The 27,867-nt window shown below is 36.1% G+C and overlaps 1 long non-coding RNA gene and 1 other non-coding gene across 4 annotated transcripts in view; both read right to left on the bottom strand.

Moving 5' to 3' along the window:
- LOC101683078 overlaps positions 1-27,867 on the bottom strand; it is a 360,384-nt gene that overhangs the window by 255,783 nt on the left and 76,734 nt on the right. The window lies entirely within an intron of this gene.
- Positions 12,432-26,397, bottom strand: LOC123394409. Of its 2 annotated transcripts, XR_006609142.1 has the most exons (4): positions 24,438-26,397; positions 22,974-23,049; positions 18,826-19,010; positions 12,432-17,673 (listed from the first exon to the last, which is right to left on the bottom strand). It is a non-coding gene; the product is annotated as an uncharacterized LOC123394409 (long non-coding RNA). The 2 variants fall into 2 exon arrangements; XR_006609141.1 differs by having other exon boundaries at positions 22,974-26,397.

Genomic DNA, 27,867 nt, shown 5'->3' with positions numbered 1-27,867 from the left:
AAGCACATGTAAACCCATTGCAAATGTGCTCATTCCAACATGAGGAAGGGAAACGTATGAGCGCAGATGGAGTCAATGTGATAGTGCCCTCACCTCTCAGAGGTTGGTTTCGTGTTGCTCCTTGAAAATCTCTCTTGTATTCCCAGCCCTCTCCTCACACTGCCTTTAGAAACATAATTGATTTCTATTTTTATTCCCTTGGTACTCTTCTCTCTGCCACGTAACAGTTGGTTAATCTGAACTGATGTGTCAATAAGTCTCCCCTTTCACATAGCAAGCACATTTGAACAAAGGTCTTCTGGGGATAATGCCTATTTCAAGAAGGACAAAGGGATTTTTATGTGTTGCCTCCAATGATCTGAATGTGACTTCCTAACCATCATGGTAAGACAAGATCTGATACCATTTGTGGTGTCAGAAGTAAAAATTACCCTGAATAGTAAGTTTGCCATTGGCACAAGACATGTCAATGATGGCCCATGTACACTGTTTGTCATTTCAGACTTATCCTAAAAGCAAGGCAGTTATTTCAGACAAATGGAAAGGAGTAATTTTCCACACACAATACTTTACACCATGCATGTGACAGACAGTGGGCTAGTAACACACAACTAGCCACCAAACAGGTATGAATTGCATATATGCTTACAGAAGATTAGAAAAACAAGCAAATCCCTGATATTCAAAATTCTTCACGACAGTCCAATTGTCTCTAAACATCCACCTCTGGATGGGTGATGATCTGTGACCAGGTTTTTGTGCTTGTTTGCACCATTTTTTTTTTTTAAGGGAAAAAGTACGATTTTTTTTTTTCCATAAAGTTTAGCTCTTCCTCAGATTAAAAAATTTTTAAATCCAAGATTGTGTCATTCCTCTTTGGGGCACCAAATTGATCTTCTGTATGAAATGATAGTAATCATAGGTAGATATTTTTCCCCTAACACCTCCACTATATAATTTCCTCATTAAAAGGTAAAAGAAGTGGAGATTTACAAAATCTATATGTCTTGGAAGCTCTTTTCTATTTGGTAATGGATTTTAGATGGTGTACGTTTGCTTCTTTACATAATGTAACATTTTCAACTATATCCACATAGAAAATAAATATTTCTGCTATCTCCTTATTAGAAGACAAAATACTCAACATAGTTTCCTTCTTCTTGAGCACTCAGCAACCAACATTAAGCTCATTATTTGTATCCTACTATAACAATAAAGAACTTCTCATTTATATTTTAAACGAACCCAGGCTCCCCCATGACTTGAATCCTTCCATAAGGGTTGGTTTAATATTTCTTTATCCTGCAGTTTTGATTTACCAACTATGAGTGTTCCCTGTTTGTGCGTGCAGCTTTTCTTTGTTCTCGCTGCCTCCTCACCTAGCAACCACTCTAGTAAGAATTGGGCAACACACTTGAGGGGGTGAGAGCAAATTTATAACTTTGAGTGTTTAACCTCTGAGACATTTAATTTGGCTTGGGAAAAAAATGTTTGTAATGATTCTGTGGCTTAGGTAGTATTCTAGAGAGGTATGTGGCAGTTACTGGGGACAGGACAGTCACTCCTCATCCCTAAGCCCTGCCTTGTCTTTTTTCTTGTGTAGAGACCTGGAAGCTTTCATGCAGCTGGTGGTGGCCAGTGTGACTGAATAGAAGCTAACACAGGCACTGACCATCCTACTTATAGAGTCATCTTTTAGACTGGAATGTAGATGAGATTCCTGGAGGTGAAAAAGCCATCCTAAAGCCATGGATGAAAATTATGAAATGAGAGTGAAAGTTCTGCAGATGCAGAAGTGGGAAAGTTAAGAACCTGGGTACTTGTAGGCAATCTTGAGCCACTACCAGTCCCAAGGGCCTTCCCCTAGATCTCTTGTAATGGAAGACAAACCACTAATTAATTGTTTAAGTTTTCTTAGTTATTTGCACTTGAGTGTATTCCATACTGTAACTGGGTATCATTTACCTTATTTCTCTAGAGGTAAATATGATTAAATTCGTCTGACCTTTAAAACATTCCCCAAGGAGATTTCAGAACTATAAAGTACACTCAAGGTCACTGAAAAATTGCTGAAGAGAGTTTGATAGGAGCACAGTAAAAATGCATATCCAAAGTACATTACTAAGTCACCTCAATTTTCTCTTGAAGAAAGAGAAGTATCTATACAAGCAAATATTGCCAAGACCACAAGCCAAGAAAGGTTTGTTTTACCACAAAATGATTCAGTCCTGTTCTTCTGTTTCAAAACTCAAACTAATAGACAATTTTCTGATGTCAAATTGAATGTGGACATATTTTGAAAATTTTGTTTCTGGTGCATCTTTAAATGACAAGTCATATACTGTAGGGAAAAATTGTCAAAAAGTATCAGAAACTCAGAAGCACTTGTTCAGTAGTCAAGAGGGTGAGGAATTTAAATAAATTGCAGAAAGCTTTACAATGGATTTAATAACTAACAATTTGGTCCAAATTGAAATCAAATGTGTTCCATCTACAGGATGTTTATCATTGATTTTCCCTCCTTTCATTTCAATAATAATGATGTTAAAAATTCTGTGTGAAATACCTTTAGACACTAAAGAGCTCATTTGGGGGATTAAAAAAAAAGTTAATGTAAATTAAACAACAAAAAATGTTTGTCTCAGCTTCTTTTCAGTTTGTAGTTTATTATCTGATCACTCAGAGAGAGCACAAGAAGGAGAACGCTGAGGTCCGTGTATTTAGTCTGCACAAATGTTTGAAACTTTATACTAAAACCTCCCCATCTATCAGTGAAGCCCTGAGCAGAAGTATGGTTGGCTTGTTGGAGGAATTCCCTAACACCTCACAGCCAGACTGCCTGCACTGGGTGAAAAGGACAGGCCTTGTTTATCATTAAAAAAATTAACAAATCTTGCTCATTCAGAAGTCAAAGTTTGAATACAAAAACAGGGTAATTGCCTCAGTTTTTCTCTTATTAAGCAAAAATATCTTTGAAGTACTATTATAAATACAAGCTAACCACATGGCTTTAAAGAATTAGAAAAAAGAAAATCATGCATAAACCTACCAGCTCCAAAAAACCCCCATAAGTATTATTAGTATTTTTTTTTGCATTTTCCTTGAGAAAATTTTCCTTTACTTCTTTTGTAGTTTATAAAATTATTCTGTATATATCATATTGCATATTTCTTGTTACTGTTTTTTCTTAAGAATTTTCATACGAAAAATATGAAATCTTGCCATTTGCAATGAGGTGGATGAAACTAGGGGTATTATGTTAAGTAAAATAAGTCAAACAGAGAACAACAATTGTCATATGATCTCACTGATATCAGGAATTTGAGAAACAAGACAGAGGATCATTGAGGAAGGGAGGGAAAAATAAATAAGATGAAACCAGAGAGGGATACAAAGCATAAGAGGTTCTTAATCTCAGGAAACAAAAACTGAGGGTTGCTAGGGGTGGGAGGGATGGTGGGGCTGGGTGATGGACATTGGGGAGGGTATATTCTATGGTGAGTACCAAGAATTGTGTAAGACTGATGAATCACAGACCTGTATCCCTGAAACAATACATTATATGCTAAAAAACAAAAGCAAAACATCAAAAAAAGAATTTTCATATTGTCAGTCTTTATAATTATCATTTGAATGACTATATTATAATTCCATTTAATATAATATAATTTTGTTACTTATCTTTGTGCATTTAAGGTGTTTTTAGTATTAAAAAAATGATGCACTCAAAAGAAGTTGTGTATCATGTTCTCTATTTTAGATTCTTTCTTTAGGATATATTGCCCAAAGTAGAATTACTGGGTAAAAGGTAAAAGTCCCAGAACCTAAGTCATGGAACATTTTTAATGTCCCACGGGGACAGGACCCGTGGGCAGGAAGAGCTTACATGTACCCCACGGTGTCAATTTTGCTAGGGAGGGCTTTTTGCCCTTATGGCCTGAAATGGTTTAGGTCCACAATTATGGGAGATTTATTATGATCCGGCTATCATTTACATTCCCTTCTAGAAATTTATGGTGGGAGGGGGACAAGGGCTTCACTTATTTGCTCTGGAAAATTTGTGCTATTGATAAGGTAACCTCCCTGTTTAGGTCTCTAGGACATCTTGTAGGACAAGGGATATTCCTGTTCTGCAGGATTGCGATCCCTGCAAGTTAACTATTTATCGTTTTATGGAAGTCAGGGGTGCCTGAGGAATGCTACACATATGGAGGGGAGTGGGTGAAGAGGGGGTGCAAGGCGCCAGCTTTTGCTTTGTCCTCAGCCAGCCTCCTGCTCCCTCATCAGTATGAACATTTTAATGTCCCTTTACATGTACTGTCAATTTTTCTTTTAAATGGTTGCCACAATTATGCTTTATCAGAAATATGTAGAAAATACTTACTAAGAATTTAGGCTAGCAGAGGGAATATGACATTTTGTACCTAAGCAAGTGAAAACTACTCAAATGCCTACTTCTACAATAACATTTCTTTTCCATAGAGTATTCCCAGAAATCCTCTCTCCAATGTTGCTTTCTGAAAAAGTTTTTGGTGGTTAAACATTAGGACAGGATAGTCTCATGAATCCGACCCTTAGAAATTCCCTTTACATAGAGGTATATCCAGTTTTGTGGTATCCTGCTAGAAACACAACTGATAATTTTAACCATGTTTCTCAAGCATACCTCCCAGTGTGTGCCCCCACCTTTTTATAGCATCTGCTCTCATTTGACTTATAAACATGTTCTAACAAACTTGCATTAAGAAAAAAAGGAGGCACACATCCTATTCAGTTGTTTAAGACACACAAAATCCTCCTAAAATCTGAATCTATTCTAGAAAATCCCTGATACAAAATGATGGCAGAAATAGCCTAAAGCAGTTTGAAAAATGCCTAGACATTAGCAGACCTGAATTAGCCCAAACCTTCTCTGCATGACCTCAAGATTTTGGGGAGGGCTAGAAAGGGAAAAATTTGTCTTTAGCCAGTTGAGTATATGCTCACAAAAAGAAATTTTTTCCTCTTCCTTCTTTTGCTCTCTGGTCTGTTTAAACCACTCCTGATTTATCTGATTCTTCTTTTGCAATAAAGCTGCTGCTGTGTTACAAATAGGAATATTATATAGGAAAAAGAGAAACCCTAGGGTAACAGCAACTTTTGGTAGAATATTCCACAAGAGTCACTTGGCACATGGTGAGATCATAGGGAATGGTAAACTTGTTATTGATAGTAGTGTCTATACTTGTTTCTGGCTAATAAAAGGGTTGTATAATTTTTCTAAAAGATAAATTGGCAGTTTATTAGAATTTTCCTTCCATTTGATATTGCCCCATTAGCAACAGGTAAGTATCATTTTCAGGTAGTAATTTTCAATTACTTGTTTAAAACACTAACTGACATAGATACCTAATAATAGTTTGACACGTGAATAAACTATAAGGAACAAAGATAAACAGATCAGATCCTTGGTCACTAAGAGCAGAAAACAGAAAATGTCAATAAGGAACAGAACTGAAGCAACAAAAGTGAGAAAAAAAAAACACAATAAAATAGAAGTCAAAGTAAATAAATTAAACAAATATCATCCATGAGTTTGAAAACTTGTTCTATGTGAGAACCTGAGTCTCTGATACATGAGGTAACATTAAAATACAAAATGAAGAATTTACTGGATTATCAGAGAGACATAGTCGAAAAAGATTGTTTTGAAATGTAAAGCTGAAAAGTTTCATTAAAGTTTCAACTTTGCCCATGTCCCTCTCTAATAAATGATCTAATTGACAAAGGGATATGGAACATAGTTAAAGTAGTTTTAGTAGCAATACTAGTTATCTGTCTAAAATGTGGACTCAAAAGCCAAATAGACCTACATTGCTACTATTTATAAACTTTCAGGCTTTGAGAAAAATGTTTATTTTCTCTAGAGTGGGGGGTGAAAAAAAGTTTATCTTACCTTCAAGATTCTTCCAGCTGTAGTAAGAATTAAATCAACATGAGAGGGATTAACAGGAGAAAATCCACTTTAATTTCATATGTACAGGGAGCCCACACAGACATAGTAATTCCAAAGACAGTCAGGCAAAATGAGGTATGTACGTCATTCTGAACTAAGGACAATGGTGTAGAGATCCTTGACTTCAAAGGGAAGGAATGTAATTTATAGGAAGATGAAAAAGAGTAAATATTTGGTAAACCAATGTTTGCTGGGCCATTCAGAAACAATGGGACATAACATAGAGAGGGCGTTGATCAAATAGGCCTTGTTGGGTTCTTACCTACCTTACCATATTATCTATTACCATTATCTATTACCATATATCTACATTATCATACTATAAGGACGTGTGCCAGGAGGAGAGCTATCAATATCTACATTATAGTATGATAATCATAGTATATAGTATGATTATCATACTATAATGTAGATATTGATAGCTCTCCTCCTGGCACACGTCCTCTATCTAAATTCTTTAAGGCAGTTAGGTGTCTGGGGCGTGTGTGTGTGTCAAAGTTTCTTCCTTAATTTGGGGGACTTTGTTTTCAGGTTGGCATAATCTCTATGCCAAAGTACCTTATTTTGGAGAGGCCTGCGCTTGGCCCCTACACTAGTTTCTTCGAATATAAAATATTACTTACCTAGTGTGGCAGGATTAAGTGAGATAATGCTTGTGAAGTATTTAACACAATGCCTGGCACATAATAAATACTGAATAAATATTAAATATTATTAAAGCATTATGAATTTTACGTGGAAACAAAATGACAAAATACAAGATTAATTTTTGGTTGAGACCCAGATAAAGTAATAGCTATGGAAAAGAGCTACTCATTCATTTTGGGCTGAAGTCCAGGGAGGTTGAGTGTCTTTCAGAACTGGTAGAAACCAAGAATTTTAATTCCTAATTGGGAGTCCCTTGACATGACTCAGCAGTCCCATGCCTCTGGGAGTCACAACTGTTTTAGACTGGCCTTTTAATTTCATCAGTGTTATCTCTGAGTCATACTTAAAATGGCAATGCTGGATTGCCAATGCATAAAAAGATCTTTAATGAAATCAGCCCTATAAGAATAAAGAGATATTTCCAATTTTCTCACATCAGACTTCAATTGAGAAGGGACTACCATGCAGTATCAAAGGAAAAGTTGGTATAATGAGCTAAAAGGGAAGTACCAGAGAAATGGCAGTGTCTTGGTGAGAAGGCTACTTAGAGTTTTCTTTTTTCTTAGGGAAACTTGTCAGAGAAGAAAAGCTGAAGCAGATTTCAGTCTATATCAGATATTTCTTCTCACAGGTATTTACCCCCTTGTTTGAAAATTAAAGGGAAGGAATCAAGGCTAATTTAAAAAGTTATGAATCATTAAATGTAATTTCCCAAATAATATAATGTCAGATCTCCTTTCCTCCACATGAATCTTGCGATAAAGAAGATAAAACAACCGGTTTCAAAGATGATCAGTTCCGGGGGTGAGGGAGCAATGAAAAACTGGCTCTACCCAAAACCAACAAAATTCTGGGATGAGCACTATAAATATGTAATATTTACAAATATTTCTATATAATATATTATTATAAATAATATTTATAAATTTATGAATATAAAATATGTCCTATTAAGATGTCAAGCTGATGTTATATTTCTGCTGTTAATTTGATAAGCCAGCATCCCAGCTTACTGTCTGTTACACCTTACAAAAACTGGATGGAAAGAGCAAGCAGGAGGATCCATTTACAACAAAATCAACTGCCTTCCTCCCAAGCACTCAGATAAATAAGAGGAGATCTGGGACCAGGAGTGCAGGAATGGGGAGCCAGTGATTGGAACCGTCTCAATTTTATCCTTTTTGCACATAAATCTAATAAATATCTTTTTAAAAAAATACCTGCTATTCAAGCATATTTAATGGAGTTAAACCACATGTGTGGGCTGGGAAAATTGTAATAGACTGTAATCTTTGAAATTACCCACATAAGTCATTTTGCATCACTTGTTCTTAATGGGAATTCCCAAGATGCCATTAAAAATAAATTTCACATATGATACTTATAGGTAGAGAGTGATAAATCAGATATGCAGTACCTAAACAGGGCTGTCCTTACTGAGCAACAGCAGAGGGGAATGTAACATTAAGACAATCTCTAAAGTAAAGACTACACTTAGTAGACTTGGCCTCAAATTAATGGATCTGTATATCTATAGCAAGACGATAGGAGACTTTCCTATTGCCAGGAATTGGTGACTAGCCACCAAACTGAGTCTAAATAGATATTTAGTGTCCTGTGTTCTAAAAAGAACTGCCAACAATTGGGACTTCTTAAGAGACTGTCACATTAGCTTTGCTACCCAATGGCTCCCAACATTGATAAGCAGGGTTGAGCGTAGGTAGGGTAGTTTGCATTTCTACCACTTTATACAGCAATAACATGATTGCTAAGAAACAAAAAACCAACATCTTGGCTCTGCCTTCCCAACACTCTGGCCTGCCTCTTGAGGAGACCCCAGCTGTGAGGTTTCCCAGTTAACAGGAAATAGGGGAAGTGTGAAATACTACCAAAGATGTGAAGCAGGAGCCAGAATCTATATCAGGGAAATACGTTTGGGTGAAAACCCACAGTAACCTCTCCCAAGACCACATATGTGTCCCATGAGAGAACCAAGCAAGGGGTTCTTGCATATAGTTCCTGTATTTCTTGCTGCTATCTATGGTGTCAATCCCCTCTATGGGGCAGTAGTCCCAAGTCTGGCTTTCTTATGGGAATCCTTGCCTTCTCCCCAAGAACCCAAATGTTTGTCTTTATACTAGGAGAGTTAGAATCTAAGAGAAGATTGAAAGAGACCTTGCCTTCTTCTTTAAAGCAGTTCCCTGAAATCTAGGGTTAAACCTAGAGAGAAGCAAGGTGATGCAATTAGAATTTAAAAGAACATGTACTAGATTGAGTTTTCTATAACTGAACTTGACTGGAAAATACGAAATTCAACTGAGATAATATTATAGCTAACATTTATTGAGTGTTTCCTATGTACTAGGATCTATGATTTAATAGTTTAATGGTTCCTCACAATTCCTTTGAAGTACTATAATCACTCCCATTTTATAGATGTGAAAATTGATGCATTTAAAGTTAAGTAAGTGTCCCAAAGTCACACAACTAACAAATGCTGGAGGTAGGCAGTTCAGGTCCTCACTATTAATCACCACAGTCTTCTACCTCCTCAAATTAAGAAGCTCTAAAGGGGGACATAAAAAGTGTGCTTGAAGAAGAAGATTGGGAGAACAAAATCGTTTCATATTACTTTCTACTACGTTCAGTTGCTCAGTAAACTGGTGACATATTCATATGAGAGACTTAATAAATATTTAATAAAATGTGTTCATTATGAAGGGACTAGGGACCATCCATCATATTATTTTCAGATATTCTTGTATTTCTAGATATAAAACTTTATCACTAGCCTTATCCTTTGTATTGAATTAATTTAAAACAATATAAAAAAGATAAACACTGACATATTTCCTATTTACCTTAAAGTTCTGTAATTTTCAGAAAGGTATTTAGCTAGTTCATCTAATTTTCCAATGGAAAGTCCATGTTCATCAATAATTAAGATATGAATGCTTGATTTGGGAAGAAATGGTTCAGTTTCTTTGTAAGAATGGAAAGAATTTTGGTTAAAAGGTACATATTTCTAGCATCTCCTACATTTAAAATCAGTTACAATGATTGCATCTCCAGCTATTTGATAACAATGGGTGAGGTTTCTCAAAAAGTCTCTTCAAGACTGATTTGTAGAATTTTGTCCAAACCCCAAAAATTGAATAAAAATTGTTCAGAAAGAATACTTTCATCCATCTCACTGATCATTACAGATAATCTATTGCATTTAGCTAAAATGAGTGAAGTTTTAATTGCTTGTTCTTCTCTTTAATGACTATCTCCGAGTCTGTTTGTGGGTTGTATTCAGCATCCCCTACTGCAGATGCCTTTTTTCATGGTCATAATCTAAAAATAAACAGATATAAAACCTAGGGCTTCTCTGTGTCATGTTATTTGTTTCCCCTCCTTGTTAACTGGGGAGCCTGTACTTCCTTTTGCCTTGTTCTTGTTTCAAATGTGTTATGAAAGGCTTCTTCCTTCTCCTTGGTGACCTGCTCTAATTGGAACTCATTTTGTGTCCTGGCCTCTCTGACCGCCCCGCAGGCTTCTGCTGTTCCCTAACTCTCGTCCTTCCTGATCTGCCTTTGTTCTATTCAGCAGATAATTGCTATTTGCATTTCAGATCTTAAAAACAGACTATGCTTTACAGATGGCAGCCTCCTATGGTTTTCTTATCTTTCTTTTCATCTGTGTGGTTATCTCTATGCCTTGCCTTTAATACAGTTGTATTTTTACTTTTAAAGAAATTCCCAGAACTCTTTCGAACCACTTTTCCTCTGAGTGTCCACAGGATATTCCCCTCAAATATGCTAAGCTCAAACGTGTGTCTGTTTTATCCTTCTCTGAATCTGCTCCTCTGTTTCTTCTCCTTCCTCAGTGTTCTGTCATTTCCTCACTACAAGTGACTGAAAAGGTAACTCAGAGCTATAATTACTCTACTTGCTATGTATTGAATTACTGGTGTGCTTGTAGCCTCTTTCACTGAAAACCATTACTGTAACTTCAAGCAAATATCATTCCCATTGTGATGAGTATAAGAAAAACTAAAACTAGAGCTATATAATCCAGAACACTCTTTCCCAATGACTGCATTTTCTAAATCTGGTTATCTTCTTTCATAAAGGTCCTTTCCTAAGAAGAGTCTCTTTTTTTTAACTCCAGTCATTTTATTTTTATTTACATATTTATAAGGAGCTTTAGGCTCACACAGCACTTTCAGAGCAGTAAACAGAATAAATATCAAAACATGGTCTTTGCCCCAAGAGTTTACAAGCTATTTTCACATTTCCAGTATTTTCCAGAACTGTCCTAAATGAGTCTTTTAGGAGAAAGTTTGAATATACAATAGTAATTGCAATATCTGCAGAACCCAGACAACTCGGAAATAAATTTATTTTATCCCAGACACAGCTATCAGGGTTGTGAATATGTAAATAGGTCCTAGCCTTTCACACCTGAATGAATGGATTATATCCTGCAGAAAACTGCTTGGTTTGAGAGATTTAATTAAGACAGAAATGCAAGCGTTTTCTTGGGACAAACAGGATTACAGCACTTCATACACAATATGAAAAATTTTATAAACATGTCACAGTTACAAAACTTAACATTAGTTGGTTAGATTTTCTTTCTGGACTTCTGGATGGATTTGAGTACAGCAATGAGCGAGACTCATGATAGTGATGAAATTCTTTGGCAGATGGGAATGGTAGTGTGCAAACCAGAACTCTTCGAACAAATAAACAGTTGAAAAACTAAGATTACACACTCAGTGTTTATCACCAGAAACTTCAGTGAAGTCACTCAGAGCTAAAAACATTTTCAAAGATGGGGTACCAGGGTGGCTCAGTCCGCTAAACAAATGACTTTTGGTTTTGGTTCAGTTCATGATCTCAGGGTGGTGAGATCGATCCCATCAGGCTCTGCACTCAGCACAGAGTCTGCTTGAGACTCTCTCTCCCTTTCCCTCTTCCCCCCTCCAATAAATAAGTGAATCTTTAAAAAGAAAATCTTAAAAGATGATTGCCTCTACACATATGCATTAAAAGTAAGAGAAATAAGAATTGTAATCTTCCTGTGGGTAAGGAACATTTCCCATCTTGGAGGGGACTGCGTTTTGGTCACTGTTGGCACCTCATTCTCTTGCCTTCTATGTGGTTTTCACATTCTATGTGAATTACAGCCTGCACCACTTGCCTGGTCTATGTGCTTCCAGATCTCCCTCTTACTCCCTAGCATAAAACTCGTGCTGCCCTCGGGTACTGCAATTACATCTCTGTCTTTACCACAAGACCATGAATTCTTTGATGGTGTCTTTGATCCCTACATCCCCAGAGCTTTGCCCAGAGCCTGACACAAAATAGGTTTTTCAATAAATGCTGGCTGATTGAATAAATGAATTAAGGGATGGATAGATAGATGGAATTAATTGAACTGAACTAATCATAAATGGTAATTTTATGTTCTAAGCTTAATCACTGTTCACTCTAACTCTCTCAGGAAATCTATTCATGTTCCTCATTTCTTTTCTCCCTAAATACACAGGCATCAATTGAATGATTTTAAAGGGTGCCGCTCTGATTAGGAATCCTACTTTTGCTCCCAAAATAGAAATTTAAAAAGTCCTTCTGTGTCTGTATCACCAAATATTTCACTGCACAGTGTGAGTCATTGTTATGCCACTTACTCAAGATTAAAAATAAATAAGCAACCTGGCTATTTGGTCCTATAGTAATTACTCAGATAGACTTACTATCTTTATATTATACATAAACATTTTATATGTATAAGCCTATCTTCTTTTAAATGAGAATCATCTTTCAAAATACTCTGGATTAACCTAAAGTATGTCAGAGATTAAAAGGAAAATTATTTAATTCCATTTTGCATTTAGACAAGGTTATCTCTGTTTGTATGAATAGTAAGACATTAATGGCATTTTTCTATGCCCCCATGCCAGGTATGGTGTGAGATCTGTGAGACAGAAGACAAAGAACAAAGGAAGGGTTTTCTTTAACCTCATAGATTTCACAAATCCAGTGATTCTGGATGGCTAGATGATGTTCTAGAGATTTCCCAGCCAGGGGCACAAACTCTCCTTTCCTTGCTTTTTGTGCCTCGCTGCTTACTATTGTTTGGTGTCCAGTTTCATGAGCCCCACACTATAAGCCACCATCTCTAGCTTACTGCCTTCTGCCACACACCAAGTCTTACATAAAAGGGAAAATTAAGCTCTCATTCAACAAATAATTATTGAGTAACTGTTAAGGTAAAATGCAGAGTGCTAGAGGCATAGCACAGTTTTTCATCAGTCTTTTAATATCTTCCTGTCAAGCTATAGGATGGGAAGCTGAGCAGGGGGAATCAGGAAATAGGAGCCTGTCAAGAAGAACACAATTGAAGTGAGAAACCAGAATCAACTATTAAAAACAATTAAATCAGAATTTTTTATGTTACAAGGAAAATCATTCATGCTTTGCCTTTCCTTAAAAGAATAATCACAATGAAAACATAAATCTATGGTAAGACAGAGATAGATGGTGAAAGAAAGACAGGCTTTTCATGTTTTCCCCTTGAAGCATGCATCTGAATGTAACTGTGCAGAGTCAACGGTGTCAAGAAAGTAGCAAGTGAGTTTTGTTTGCAAAATTCCAATTTGCAAATGGAATCAATTACAGTAACACAAATGCATTTATTGGCTAATCTTCTAGATAACTGAATCATAGTTTAATTCCAAAAATGTGTATCTATTTTCTCACCAAGCAAAACATAACTGTCTTTTTTCTTAAATATAGGGCACACTGTCCTTTTGGTCATTAAAGAAGTAAACTACTGTGTGGAAACAAGAATCTCCTGTCCCCTCAAGGTCCTTCTAGCTGGACTAAGAATCAAATTAACATGAGACAGAGTAACAGAAGAAAATCAGATATAATTTTGCATGTACAGGGAATCCACACAGACATGGATATTCCAAAGACCGTCAGGCCATGAGGTATATATATGCCATCCTGAACTAAAGGGAAGGTGGTGGGAGTCTGGGACTTTGAAAGGAAGGAATAGACTTCACAAGGCAATAAGAACATATGTTTAGTAATTAGATGTTTGCCCTGCCATAGAGTTGTGTCACTCAGATAAAATGTATCTCTGGCAATAACCATTATTCTGGGAAATTTAGATTCTTCTGTATGGGGGGGGGCAAAAAGTTTCTCTTGATCCTGCAGTATCTTGATTGCCTTCATCTTAAAAGAATCTTCATGCCCTCGAATCTTATAGTTCAGACGTGTTCTTAGTGTTTTGAAAAAGCACTAATTCACCACTAATTCACTAATTCACCCAAAATCTTAAAGAAATAAAGCAGTGATGTATAGTAAAGTATCATATTTTAACACAAACCAGTTGCCGTAACAGCAAAATTTATCTTTTTTTAAGTCATAGATTATCAGGGATTTATTCTTATCTAATGACATAAAATGTGACCCACAACTCTCCTTGGTCCTTCTATGGGAAATCCAGCTGAAATGAAACCAGTCACTGGTTTACTTTTATTTAACTTCTGAAACTTTGAGAAAAGGTCAGATTTGGGGAGGGTCTACTTTGACTTTACACATAATGTATATAAAGTGTGAAAGAATAAAAAGAGCTTCATTTGAAACTTTCAAACTGGATGAGGAATGGGCTCACAGATTTAGTGATGGTATAGCAGCTTTCACTGTGAAGTTCCTGGTGTGAGTTCTGCCTAAATCAGCAGTTATCAGAATTGCTACCAACCCAAGGAAAAATAATCTCTCACATTGCTAAACTATTGGTACAATGAGCAGTCTCAATGGTAACAAGAGAGTCAACATGGGTCCAAAGAATTAATCTTTCAGAATTTTTTTCCCTCCTACAACATTTATTCGTGGTAGAATAGTAGTATTGGGATGCTGCCCATCAGTAATGATTAATTAAATCAAATATTTCTATTTCCAACTCAAATTCAGTCATGTAAGTGCAGTCATTTATCTAATTCTTGTGTGGCAACTGGAAGAGATGTTGTTCTACAGGTCAATTTGAAAAGAAACTTCAGATACCCACTTATCCTAAAGTGTGAAAAGTAGTCAGGGCAATACACAAATAAATGACATAAACAAACAAACAAACAAAAACTCCGTGGAAGTTTAGGGTGAGAAAAGTACTTCCAGCTAAGGAGCTCAAATAAATTAAATAAAAATATGATGTCTGAGATGGACCTTCAAAGACTTACAAAACTGCACTATTTTGGATGGAAAGAATGAAGGATAAAGGGGGTATTATAGGGAGGGTTACTATATAACTTCTACATGTTTAGGGGCAGGACAAAAATGGTAAATGTTTACACTCCCTCAGTCTCCTACCACTTCATTGTCTTTACCCCTCATCAGCTTCTTCCCCTCCCCCACCCCAACCTCTAAGTAGGATTGTCCAACTGGAGGATATTGAAGTAACTTAATAGACAAACAACAACAACAACAACAAACAACGAAGAAGAGAATGAAGAGTAAAATCCAAGAATACTAGGAGTAGAGAAACACTTTTCTTAGAGGCCTCGAAAAGGGAGTAGTGCCCAGTGTAGGCAGAGGTAAGAGGCATTTGTTTCTGCAACAGTCACATAAGGTTTTACTCTCTTATAGAGTATGATGTTGAGGATCTAAGAAGTGAGTAATCTTGTCAAGTTTGAAGGGGATCAGAATATACCAGTAAAAAAATCTACCATTTTGGCAGAAGCATTATTTTTAATAAAAGATACCAAAACCCAACAGACTCCAAAAAGGCTCTCTTCTCTACTCTCTCCCCCCACCCCCACCACCATTTACCTACACCACAGATGATTCTAAATTCTTACCAGCCCAGAGATGGCACTAAGGAGTCTGTAAGAAGGTACAAGACAAACTTTATCTTCCATCAGTTTCCTCAAAAATTTACCTTCCCACAGTTTGCTTCCCATTAAACATCTTTCCTTTATCTTGCCACTTTTCCACAAATTTATCATTCTTTGTTAAAATGGCACATAAGCCTCAGGTTCTAGCCCACTTCTTTGGATCTTCACTATTTTTCTATGAAAGTCTCCATATGCACACGTAATAAACCATTTCCCTGTTAACTAATTTCTTTTGTCACTTAAATTTGCATTGCCCTAGGTCCTGAACATAACAAGGTAGAAGAAAAAGTACTTTTTCCTTCCCTACAAGGACAAGCAGAGGGGAAACACCAGGATCCAAAAAGAGGTTGAACTGATTCCAAACCGGTGATCCTCTCTACACTAGATGTCCTCTGCCCTTTGCATGAACAGGAAGGTATGTGGTGTGTGTTGTGGCTAGAGCACAAGATAAAAAGTAGAACAGAAACATGACTAAGGAGGGGTCAATAGCAGAGGGTCAGTATATTTGAGCAACAACAGAAGAAAAAATATTCCTATGTATAACAGAAGTAACTATTCTTCCCCCAGCATCCTTAGAAAGGAAGAGAATTAGATCCCTAAAACATAGCATCAGGAAATGATAGGCACAGTGGTGATTTTAGGTACATAATGGAAACCAAACGAAGATTCCTGGAATTATAATGGCTATAAAACTTTCTGACTTATGCTTCCAAGCTGTGAATAAATACCCTCTGGTCTGTCTTCCTGGGCTACACTGTTGTTGGTCCTCAGATACAGACTCTACCCCCAGAGGCCCTGGCACAACTCTCCTGCCTACAGAGGTCCCAAGACAACTGATCTGGGGCCTGCTTTTTCAGTTACAATATGGGAGAATAGCATTTGCCTCGTGTTGAACCAGAAAGTACAATAGACACATTAGTGCCTAAATGAAGCCTTCTCTTTCTCTAATGTAATCAGAAGACTCAGGGAAGAAGGTGGAGGTGGAAGAAGGCAGTGGAAAAAAGAGAACTCTAGAGACCCATGACCGCAACTGTCTGAAGCACTCTGTAAAAGGTATAATTATGCCTCAAAATTTTTTTTAAATATTTATGGGAACTTTAAGACTTATCTTTCAGCAACCAGGAGAGTAGCCTTTCAGTGAAACTGCCTCATTTCCATCTCAACAATTATTGTCTCTCTAAGAATGAGAAAGGGAGAAGAAAACTCTTGGACATGTTTTGATTATGTTTATTTCTTGTATCTTTACCTGTCATCTTCAAGCTCACCTTTTGTAATTTAATGACTTAACTTTGCTTATGGCAAAAGCTCAATGTACCTTTTATTTAAGCTGAAAATTTGGTGCTTAAAAAGAGACCTAAGCAAGGCATTTAACAGACTATTCCTGAGAGAGCCCAGAATTAAATTGTTAAATGTTCTACTATAATGAAATTTTGTATAATCAGCAGGGAAGTAGCTGTCGGCCATTTATCAGTTTTTCTAGCTGCATTTTTTTTTTTAATGCATGGAAAGCATAATTAGAAACCTCCACAGGTGGAAAATCTTATATAATAATGGTACATTTTATCAGAACGGTGCTCTTTAACTTACAAAATTTAGAGCATTTTACAGCAATGATCTATTAGCAATAATAACTGTCACATCTTTAAGTATTTTAATATAGAACTGTATGTAGAAGAAAAGGAGCAATTACAAAATTCTCTAGACTCAGGTAGGGAATGTTGTATCTATGATCTCAGCTACTTAAATATGTGCAAATAGGTTAACATTTAGATTTCATGTGTTAGAAGGTATTATGAAACCAAAACACTAAGGATAACCAATCACAAACAGCCAAGTATACTTTAAGATAAAGCCAGTCAAATATTTTCCTTGCTTTCTTTATTTTTCTCTAGGTTCAAGTCAGGACTCCTTCTCACCCTGTGCAAGTTATTTAACAATTCTGAAATTATTTCTTCATCTGCAAAGTGGTGGCCCTCTCCCCTCACTGAACTGCTGAGAGGATTACACAAGATAATGTGTATACACACTTGGCACAGGGCCAGGTACAAATCCAAGGGTTCCAGCTCCTTGCCCAACCATTGCTCTTTTCACAGGAGTGCTATCCCTGTGTTTCCCAGTTTCTAGCACATTTAGGTATTTCCTAAAAAAAAGAAGAAGAAGAAGAAGTTTTTTCACACTTTCTCTGTAAGTCTTTCCACTGTCTCTTCTAGTGGAGTGTTCCTAACCACTTTTGCTTTTCCACTGCCCTATTAGAACAATTTTTGCTCAAATGAAGTCTTAAAGTTTTTAATATACCTCAGTTTACCTGTTAGTAGACACTTCCTTTTCCTCCTTCTACTCCCAACCTCTCCTTCTCCTTGTGACCTTTGTATTCGTAAGATAGAAAAAGAAATTTGCCTCTGTCTGGTGGTGTTTGGGGGTGTCCTTATTTGTACCTTAGAGTGATATTATTTACGATGAATCATGGCCTACTAACAGCATATGAAAGTAATTTGGTGAGACATATCAGCTTTTAAAAATGAAAAGGAACACAATAGAAAACATCAGAATGGAGCCTATTAAGAAGAATTAAACAAATTTGGGAACAATGAATAAGAAAGTTGGGCACTATGGTCTTTCAATATCATACAGGTACATTTTTTTAAAAGATTCAACCTATCATTATTTAGGGGACTAAACTTTGACTCTGCTATTCATTTAGTGAATTGAATTTAGTGAAAGACCATGTAAACTTATAAATTTTTGTATAGTACATATGCAAATAGTCTCTGTCCAGTAAAAAATAAAGCCTCATAAGTTGTGACTGGTTGTCCTATAACACCTTAACCAGTGTTATACCTAACTTAGCGACCTTAATATCTCTATTAAATTCCCTATGTATACCCAGATCCTCAATGATCTGTTAACCAATCTTCATGTCTCACTGATGCCCTCAAAAATTAATGAGCTGAATGAAATCTTGGCATGTGTTCATTTTGTTTTTGTATGAAAATCATGTTTTTAACTTTAAAAGAGATTACACTTTGACAATCCATGTCACAAGGATAAGTATTGCTTATGCAACTTTGGTTTTAGTCATAGTATTAAATTAATACAAGTCACACTGTAAATTATATTTCTTATTACAGATCTTGCTCCAAAGTTTGAAACCTCTGAATTAGAAAATTTATCCCATGACCTCTTGATATTCCCTCTCCTTCTCCAATTGAAATGATCCTACTTTATTGCTTGCCTTGTTTTTAAGCTTAAGTTTCAAATAACAAATATTTTGTCATGTTTCCCTAAGAATTACCTTTAAGAAATCCAAATCCTAGGAGTAATTTTTAAAGTAACTGAAGTGTCAGATGACTGATAGCAAATCTCTTCCTGGGGAGGACAGTCCCCTGGGGTGTGAATTGGTGGTTAGGCGTGCTGCAGCAGACTGTCAATTGCTGCAAAGAAGCACTGCTCCGCGGCCAGCCGATTTACTGGGAGAGACTTGGAAAATGTCAGAAAAAGGGTAAAAGCACAGAGATTAGAAACCCAAAGTAAATACAGTGGTGGCACGAGGCATTTATTGACTTAGCACAAAATATCATGTGGCATTTTACAATAACAGCAAGATAACTACATGGGAATTCAATTCATAAATAACTGAAATCCCAGTAATAAAGACAGTGAAATCAGGGAACAACTGGGCTATATTAAAGCCACAGCGAGAGGCCTGGCTCAGAATTTTCTCATTCAGACTTGAGTTCCATCTGCCTGTTGGCATCATTTTAACGTTGGCTTCTACATAAAGCCTTCCTTGTGACTTCTCCACTGGGAACAGTTTCTCTTCTTTGATTCTCAACCAAAACAAGGGGGATGCAAAAGGGTGGTGCAATTTTTATTGGAAACTGTGTGGTTTTTTTCGACAATAATTTATTTTGGGAATCTGCAGCGATAGAAGTTACATTGTTCTCCTAAGGGAGCAAAAAAATAATAATAACGAAGTGAATTGCAACTGGTAATATGGTGGAGGCTTTAGAATTTGCTATGGTCTGTGTCATAAAATAGCATTGTTTTGTGTGCAAGCATCTAACATTTCAATTGAAATTTGTTGCTGTTGCTATTGTTCAGGAAGTATTTATTCACATTTTTTTTTCATACGGCAACACCAAATGCCTGTACCTGACTCCAAACCTGAAAATCTAGCAGTGGAAAAACTGCACAGATATTATTTGCAAAATTCTTCCGTGACATGATTCATTCATGTTATCACATAGCAACATATGGCCACAATTATTGAGAAAGAAATCTTGATATGTTACATAAAATACCATTCTAATGAACTATGCATTACTTTCAATGTACTGCAGTAGAGATGATATTCAACTCTCTGATGATATTCAACTCAGTAGAGATGATGTTCAACTGCTCTCTAGTTTTTGTTTTCCCTACCAGGCATGTGATCATTCATTGGTCAAGTTAACCTCCTCACTTCTATCTTCTCCATTCACAAATAAGACAGGTAGTACAAATTCCATAATGAGACAAACAATAATGTAAAACATGTGAAATAATAGAACTGGATGTGTTTTACAGATTATAATATGCTGAAAATATGAAACATTTTAACACACTGTATCCTTTAAAACATGTGCATGTTCATTATGTTTTAATTCATTATTTGCGATTTATAGTATTAAGCTTCAAGATTATAAGTGATGTTCATCAAAAAGTTATTGGCTCAACAATATAAAATTTAGGCAAAATTCCTGATCTCTCATGATTCATCAAAAATTGACTAAGTGTTTAAAGTCACTTACTTACTAAGTGACTTACTTACTTTTAACACTTACTAAGTGTTAAAAGTCTCAAGTACAGATCTAATAAAATGTGCGTCTAATCAAGTAAAAAAACAAAACAAAACTACATATGATTCCCCAAAGTCAAACATTCTTAAGGGGAGAAAACTGATAAACCTAGCAGCAAAATGGGGTCTCTGATGGAAACAGAGTTTTTGTAGTTTTTGCAGGTCAAAAAACATGAAATTATATGAGATGGCTGAAGAACATTTTAGTGCACAGACTTTAACATAATATCTTTCATTACATAAAAAAAATCCTGAGGAATTACACATTATATCCAATTTATTACCTAATGGCTTGGAGAAGAGACATGGACAGTTAGCATTCTGACAAGCCACTCCTTAACTATGGAAACAACCAATATAATGAGATTAATGCTCTCAGGTGGCAAGCAATGGCTTGGAAATTTATAACCTACAGAAACAACCAATTTTCTACTTCTCTGAAGACAGAGCTCCCATTAGGTCAACAAAGCATGACTTCTACAGATGCCCCACACCACACTGTAATCAGCTGGCATCTGCCATGTACTGATTTGTATATAGAAGAATGCTTTAATATAGAAATAAGGATTTTCCAGGGTGCCTAGGAAATACGGAATTTGGTAGAGTCACTCAGCTCCTGCTCTCTGGGTTTGCCATAGATTAACTGTAGTTTCTAGAGCAGAGAATAATCTCACTCTATCAAGTTTTAAAATGAGCAATACCGACTTGTACAAAAGCCAAGAAAATATATACATTAATACTTCTCCAGATGATTGTTTGATCTAGAACTGGGTTGAAGTGCCAAGAAGAAAAAAGCGTTTATAACAAAGCCTTTAAGAAATTAACATTGTAAATATTTCCTTAAAATGTTTGTGGTGCTTAAAAAAACAATTTAACCTCCTGGGCTGTAGTCCTTTGGAAAAACAAACAAGCAAACAAACAAACAAACAAACAGGTTTTATTTGTTTCTTAGTGCAGAACAGACAGACTCTGTCTCAGAAAAAAAGAAAGAAAGGAAGAAAGAAAGAGAAAAAAAAATTGTTTTCCATTCTGTTGTTTGTACAGATAAAGCTCATAACATGCAATTTTATGATGTGGGTACTATAAATACATCGGTTTTATATACGTCAAAAGTAAAAATCTTGAAAGATGTGACAAAATTCCTTATGACCAATTGGCTTATAAATACTAGAAGCAACATTCCAGTTTAAATTTCATCCAAAAATAAATGAGCTTTCATTTAAAAAAGACATCTGCAGGGCACCTGGATGGCTCAGTGGGTTAAAGCCTCTGCCTCCGACTCAGGTTATGATCCCAGTGTCCTGGGATCAAGCCCCGCATCAGGCTCTCTGCTCAGCAGGGAGCCTGCTCCCCCCCCCCCACCTCCGCTTGCCTCTCTGCCTACTTGTGATCTCTATCAAATAAATAAATAAAATCTTAAAAAAAAAAAAGAAGAAAAGACATTTGCGTATATTAATCTGAATTACTGAAGATGCACTATACCTACCTTGAATAATATTTCAGGGATATATAATGCTGCATAAACTTGCTAATTTTAAAGTATTTTTTACCCTACCTCCGAGGCAGAATATGCATGTTTCCCTGGCAAAGATATTGGAAAACAGCACACACCAAGCCTGATTATTAACACTAGTGAAGCAAAGAGTTCCTACAACTATGCAAGAATGTGTTGGTGGCCAAGATGTGCCTAAAAGAAAATCTTAATTCAATGACAATCAGTTTCTTCCAAGTTCTTCATCTCTAAAAGTACAAGAAAGGTCTTTCTTATTTCATTGTTCCCCTCCTACAATAACCAGAAAAGATATCAATTATTTTTGCCGGACAGGCTGTCACTGCCCCTGGTAAGTAAATACGGTTTTAGAAGGTTTCATCTGAAAGGAAGGAAGTAAAATATATGTCACTTTCCTAATCAGCTGTCAGGCATCTTTTATTCTAACATGTGTTCAGAGGGAAAGATAGAATTGCCATTTTAGAAAAGTGATAGAAACTATGTTTTTTTTTTTCTGAAAAAAATTATTCAAGAAAAGATGGTTTTCAAATGCAGCAATTGGGGCAAAGCGTTTTTGCTTTCCCAAAGAAAAGTGAAGGGAAATGGAAAGACTTAAAAGGAGTGTCTAATTTTAATCTAAGTTGTTGATAAAAATGGTGAGTGGTAAATCATTAAGCACCTGTGATTTGGTGAATAGATTAGTGAGGACCAAGAGATCTTAATAAATGGCTTTCATATAATTAATAACTGCATGGATGATCATTGTAAACTTATGGTTCCGGGTCTGAACAAAGTTTCATTCAGAAAAGGTGGGCCAGAGCCAGACTGTTGCGGAACTTTTATGCCCTGCTAACTTGAAGAATAAACAGGCAGATAAAAGCAAATACTCTACTTCATGTCTCTTGACCAGCCCCTAAATTTTGCTCTATATTTACATGTTTAAGAATGAAACATGAACATGTTTCTAAAAGAATACAGAAACCCAGAGACCACCCAAGGAAACAGAATAAACATGGAAATTCATTGAATTGTTTCTTTTGATCAGTCTTATTAACAGAGAGCCAAATGAAAGCTGACAAGAAAAATATTCACAAATAGTGCTTCATATACCTACCACATTTGGCACTTCATTTCATACTTAACAGGAAAATTTTTGGCCCACTCTGGTCAGTTTAACACACAAAACAAAACTAAACACAAAGATAAGAAGAAAAGCAGTAAGTATGAAGTTATAAGCAATTTTGCCCCTTTCTGATTCCCATTCACACTTGATGTGCCCATAAAACAGAACTCAAAATTTATTATCTCTGTTTTTTTTTTTTTACTCTTGCTGTAATTTAAACTATTTTAATAGGAGAGTGAATTGTTATACTGATCAATGACATGATTATGCTTCTGAAACTGCAGAATGTTGGTTCTCTCTCTTATCTGAATTCTTTCATAGCAATAAAGTGGCTGATAGCCTCTCAGGAAAGTGGGTTAAGGACAAATGTAATTATTCTAGTTTGACATATTTATTTCTTAAACTAGAAATATAGTTTTTTCCTTGCTATGTCAGTTTGGTTTTCTAGATTTACCCAGTTTAATAATTTATTCTATTCTATTCTTGACAGTCACAGCTGTCAAAAAGACTCTTAAAATTGTCAGTCTTTGGTCAAGATGAAAATCTCAAGATTAAGGAAAAAAGCTAAACTATATTTTTAAATGAAAGGAGGAAATCATGAATAGTCTGTGGTTATGTTGTTAAAATATTTAAAGGACATTCTATTCTTAGTGGAATCCAACAAGGAAAAGGATAATACCAAGATACCTGACAACTAGGCAAAAAAAACTTTTTTAGAAAAACAGCCCTTTCTATGCTCCAAAGAGCTAATACGACACGTACACACTCTTACACATAAACCCCCTAATGCATTAATGTCTTAACAGAGATTAAAAGGAAAATTAGAGTAAAGTACTTTGATGAATACAACTTGCAGTGATATTAATGAGAATGCTTTTAAAAAATAAAGACTTTGTCTATATGGGCATTTTACCTAGTCTGGCTTTTTAACTGACAATAGAAATCAAATAAGGATTAAAGGAAAAGGCGCTGACAATCCTCTTGCAGATTTAAAAAGCTATCTATATTGCTATTTTCGGGAAACCGATGATAATAGTTAATTGTTCAGCTTAGCATACTGGTCCACAGTGTAGCTTGCAACTGGGACATAAATAATCAGTGGTTTATAATTTCAAGTTTCCAATTATGCTAGGATGCTGACATTTCTGGAGACTTCCAATTTCATGGTTTTTCTGTGAAGGCAACAGTGACCTGACTGGTGGAACACAAAACATAACAAGCACTAAGAGAAAGTAACACCACAATAAATTCTGCCACTAACCTTGCACATTTAAAGTGAACAAATACCTTTTTATTTTAATCAGCCCATTTGGTGAGAAAGCTGGTTTTGAGTTTCATTTGCATTTTCTAAGCTTCCAACAACTAGCACTAATGGCAAATTAATGATTCTGTGTAATGGAGACTGCCTGTAATTATTTTTTAATCAGTAAATAACATTTAACAGCATTTTCTAACCTGATAAAAGATCTTCAGTTGGTTGAGGAAGTCTTCACAGACAAGCTCACTGAAAGAGAGCACTTAGCAACAGCAAATCAAATACAGCCCTTCAATGAAGTTGTTAGACACACAACATCAGCAACTGCTGCCATATCGAGGGCTTGTTAAAAATCGATTCATTCTAGTGATCAAAGCTGAAAAATCGTTCCACAGCCTGCTTCATATCAATAGACAATTTGTGCAGTACATCACACACACAAAAATAAGGTCTAGTAACAGTGGACAGCTTCAGAAATCTGGCTTCCAAAACAATATTTAAAATGGATTTCTGTCAGACTATAAAGGATGAGTTTAAATAGAGCACAGTGTCAAATAGAAAGGTTGAGGTTTTTAACATAATAAAAATAATCAATGAAGTTTCTCTTCTAGGTTCAATAAGAAAAAAAAAAGAAAGAAAGAAAAAAAGAAAAAACAAAAAAGAAAAAAAATGTGGTGTCTGGTTTTTCAGAATGGGAACACAACACAGACCTTGATATAGGCCTTTGTTTTTTTAAAAGTCTTATTAAGGAATACTTGCTTCTAATCTCTAGGTATATTAAATATAAGTGACTGCATGTACTTATGTGTGACTATGTGTTCATATAAGCATATAATACCAATAAATTAATTACGGACATTAAGAAACATATCATGGCTGATATATTTCATTCCATTTTTTTTTAATCGAACAAAGTTCAGTATTTTGGAGCTGCCTAGACATAGTCACAGAATAAACAGTCATATTATTTTCCACAATATAGTAAGGGGAAGTATGTGAGGTGTCCAAGTCTTTTATCTTAATGTTAAAGGGAAAAGTAAGTTTCTTCTACATTTCTGTGGAGAAGATTCCCCTAATTATTACCATAAACACCTCAGCTAAAATTAAATCACACTATAGCTATTCCAATAAGAATTGAGCAATCAGTCATAATTACAGCCAAAATAAATGAATTGGAAAATAGCTGATTTAAAGAGGTCATACGTAGTCTGAGTTTTAATTTGAAATTAATAACAGCATGACTTGTGCCTCCTAATAATTCCTTATTAAAAATGAATAAAGGCAGTGCCTGAAAGTAAATGTTTCCCATTTCATGGCTTCATTCTTCTGATCACTGGAAGGAGTTTGAAGAAGATAGGAGACGTGGTTATGGCCCTTGGTGTCCCCCCCCCCCTTGTTACAGGATAAGGGAAATTGTGTGAGTAGATAATGTAATAGTAAGAGGCAGAGAAATCCCTATTTAGTAACATTGGTATGTTTATTCAGTCACCTCTTCCTCCCGGGAGATCCCATCTACATGTAGCCATATTCTACAGTCCCCATCATTTCAAAGCCTAGATGTAAGTAGTTGTGGCATTAGGATTACTTCAGGAGAGCCTACCTTTTGGAGAACCCAGGTCTCCCTCTAAACCAGGAGACACCTGTGCCCTCCACCTTTGCAAGACATTATCTTTGCATTAAAACACACCTCCTCATAAAGTACTGTCCATGTCTCGAGCTGTTACAGTTGGTTCATAAGGATGCATCATTGCCTTTTATTTATTTTCCAAAACAAGAATGAATCCCAATCATAATTAACTCTCCCTTCTAAAGCTCCACATCTCCTATGTCTTATGATTAGATACTCAAAACATGATTCTTGGAATCATGTGTCACATATTAATCTTAGATTGGATGTATCATAGAAACGACTCTCTAATGAATATTTTTCAAAACCCTGATTAGTTTATGTACATATTATAGAAGTCACTCTTTGATGAACATTTTTCAAACCCCTGATTAGCTTAAAAATAATTAGCATCTACTCTATAAAATATTAACCAGAATATGCGTTATAAGATTTCTCTTTCAGTTTGAGCAACGAGTTACTTCTAAATTATAATACCTCCTCTTTAACACTTACCGTGTGGTATTTCTTTTTTTTTTTTTTTTTAAAGATTTTATTTATTTATTTGACAGAGAGAGATCACAAGTAGGCAGAGAGGCAGGCAGAGAGAGAGAGAGAGAGGAGGAAACAGGCTCCCTGCTGAGCAGAGAGCAGGATGTGGGACTCGATCCCAGGACCCTGAGATCATGACCTGAGCCGAAGGCAGCGGCTTAACCCATTGAGCCACCCAGGCGCCCCCGTGTGGTATTTCTATTCTATTTGTTTAAGCCTCTAATTCTACCTGAATGCCATGAGCAATTTGAAGTCAGAAGCTGTACGGATTGGTCTTCACAGCATGGGCAGCCAAGGTGGAGTTTACACAAAATAGGCTGTCAGTAATTATCTGTTAACGAATAACTATACCATCTCATCCAGATGCTCACATGAAAAAAAAAAAAAAAAAGTCTAAAATTCTTGTGTGGATCATCTTACTTGCCCCCTCCCCACTTGATACTTCCTAGCCATCTATGGACAACCCCCTCTCCTCCCATGCCAACCACCCATGAAGCACATGTCCTTTGGAACATTTCAGTGACATTATTTGCCTCTTACCCCAATTTATCAGTAATCTCCATTCTCCATTTATTTCTCCAAGGCTCCAACATGGCGTATCCCTACATGTATTCATCTCTTCTCTCTTCAGAAGTGACACTGAAATCACTGGAAATGTATAATACTAATAAAACCTATGACAAAAAAAAAAAAAGAGAGAGAGAGAGAGAAAGAGAGAGAACGAGAAAAGGGCCATCTCTGCATGAAACTCTCATTACAATTGTGGAAATTCCTTTGAGCAGATAGAGAAAATGTAAAAAAGGAGTGGAAGTCAAAACCTGGAGTAGTCCTAGAAGGGGAACAGTCTAGACAGAAAGGGAAGTTGCCAGACAAACACCTAAAATGATTTGGGACTTGTTGTATCAGACAGGAGCCCAATAAACAGAGGATTTACTGAAAGCTTGCCAACAGAACCGTGGACCCCCATGCCCACTACACACAGAACAGCACAGAGATCGAGAGTCAAAGAGAAAGTTTCACAAGGAAAGGCAGACGACAGAATTCAATGTTTTGGAGATTACCTGGCAAATCTCCCTCAGTTATAGATGGCTTCTAGAAATTAGTTATCTCACACACCAGGTTATGAGATTTGGGGCTGGATGATGCTTTCTTGGGAATGTAGAACACTGGCCTCAACTCTGGCATGTCTTCCACCACATTAACTAAGCTTCCGGTTCATAGATCCATGCAGTCTTCACACCCTGACGTTTTCCTAAAGAATGATTTTTACAGTCTCCTTGCTATAGGGACAATTCATGTGCAATAAAAAAGAAGTGATTTTCCACTTTCTTGAAGAGGTTTTTTTTTTTTTTTTTTAATGGACATAGTCCACAGAACCATTCTCGTAAAGTCCTTTTAGAACTTTAAAAAATAAGGAAAAATACTGTGACTTTTAGGTTTAAGTAACACTTTTAAATTGAACACATCAGTTT

This window comes from Mustela putorius, unplaced genomic scaffold, assembly GCF_011764305.1.
Source record: "Mustela putorius furo isolate JIRA1106 unplaced genomic scaffold, ASM1176430v1.1 tig00003834_pilon_pilon_pilon, whole genome shotgun sequence".
NCBI classification, from domain to species: Eukaryota; Metazoa; Chordata; class Mammalia; order Carnivora; family Mustelidae; genus Mustela; species Mustela putorius.
This window is presented reverse-complemented; position numbering and strand designations above follow the sequence as displayed.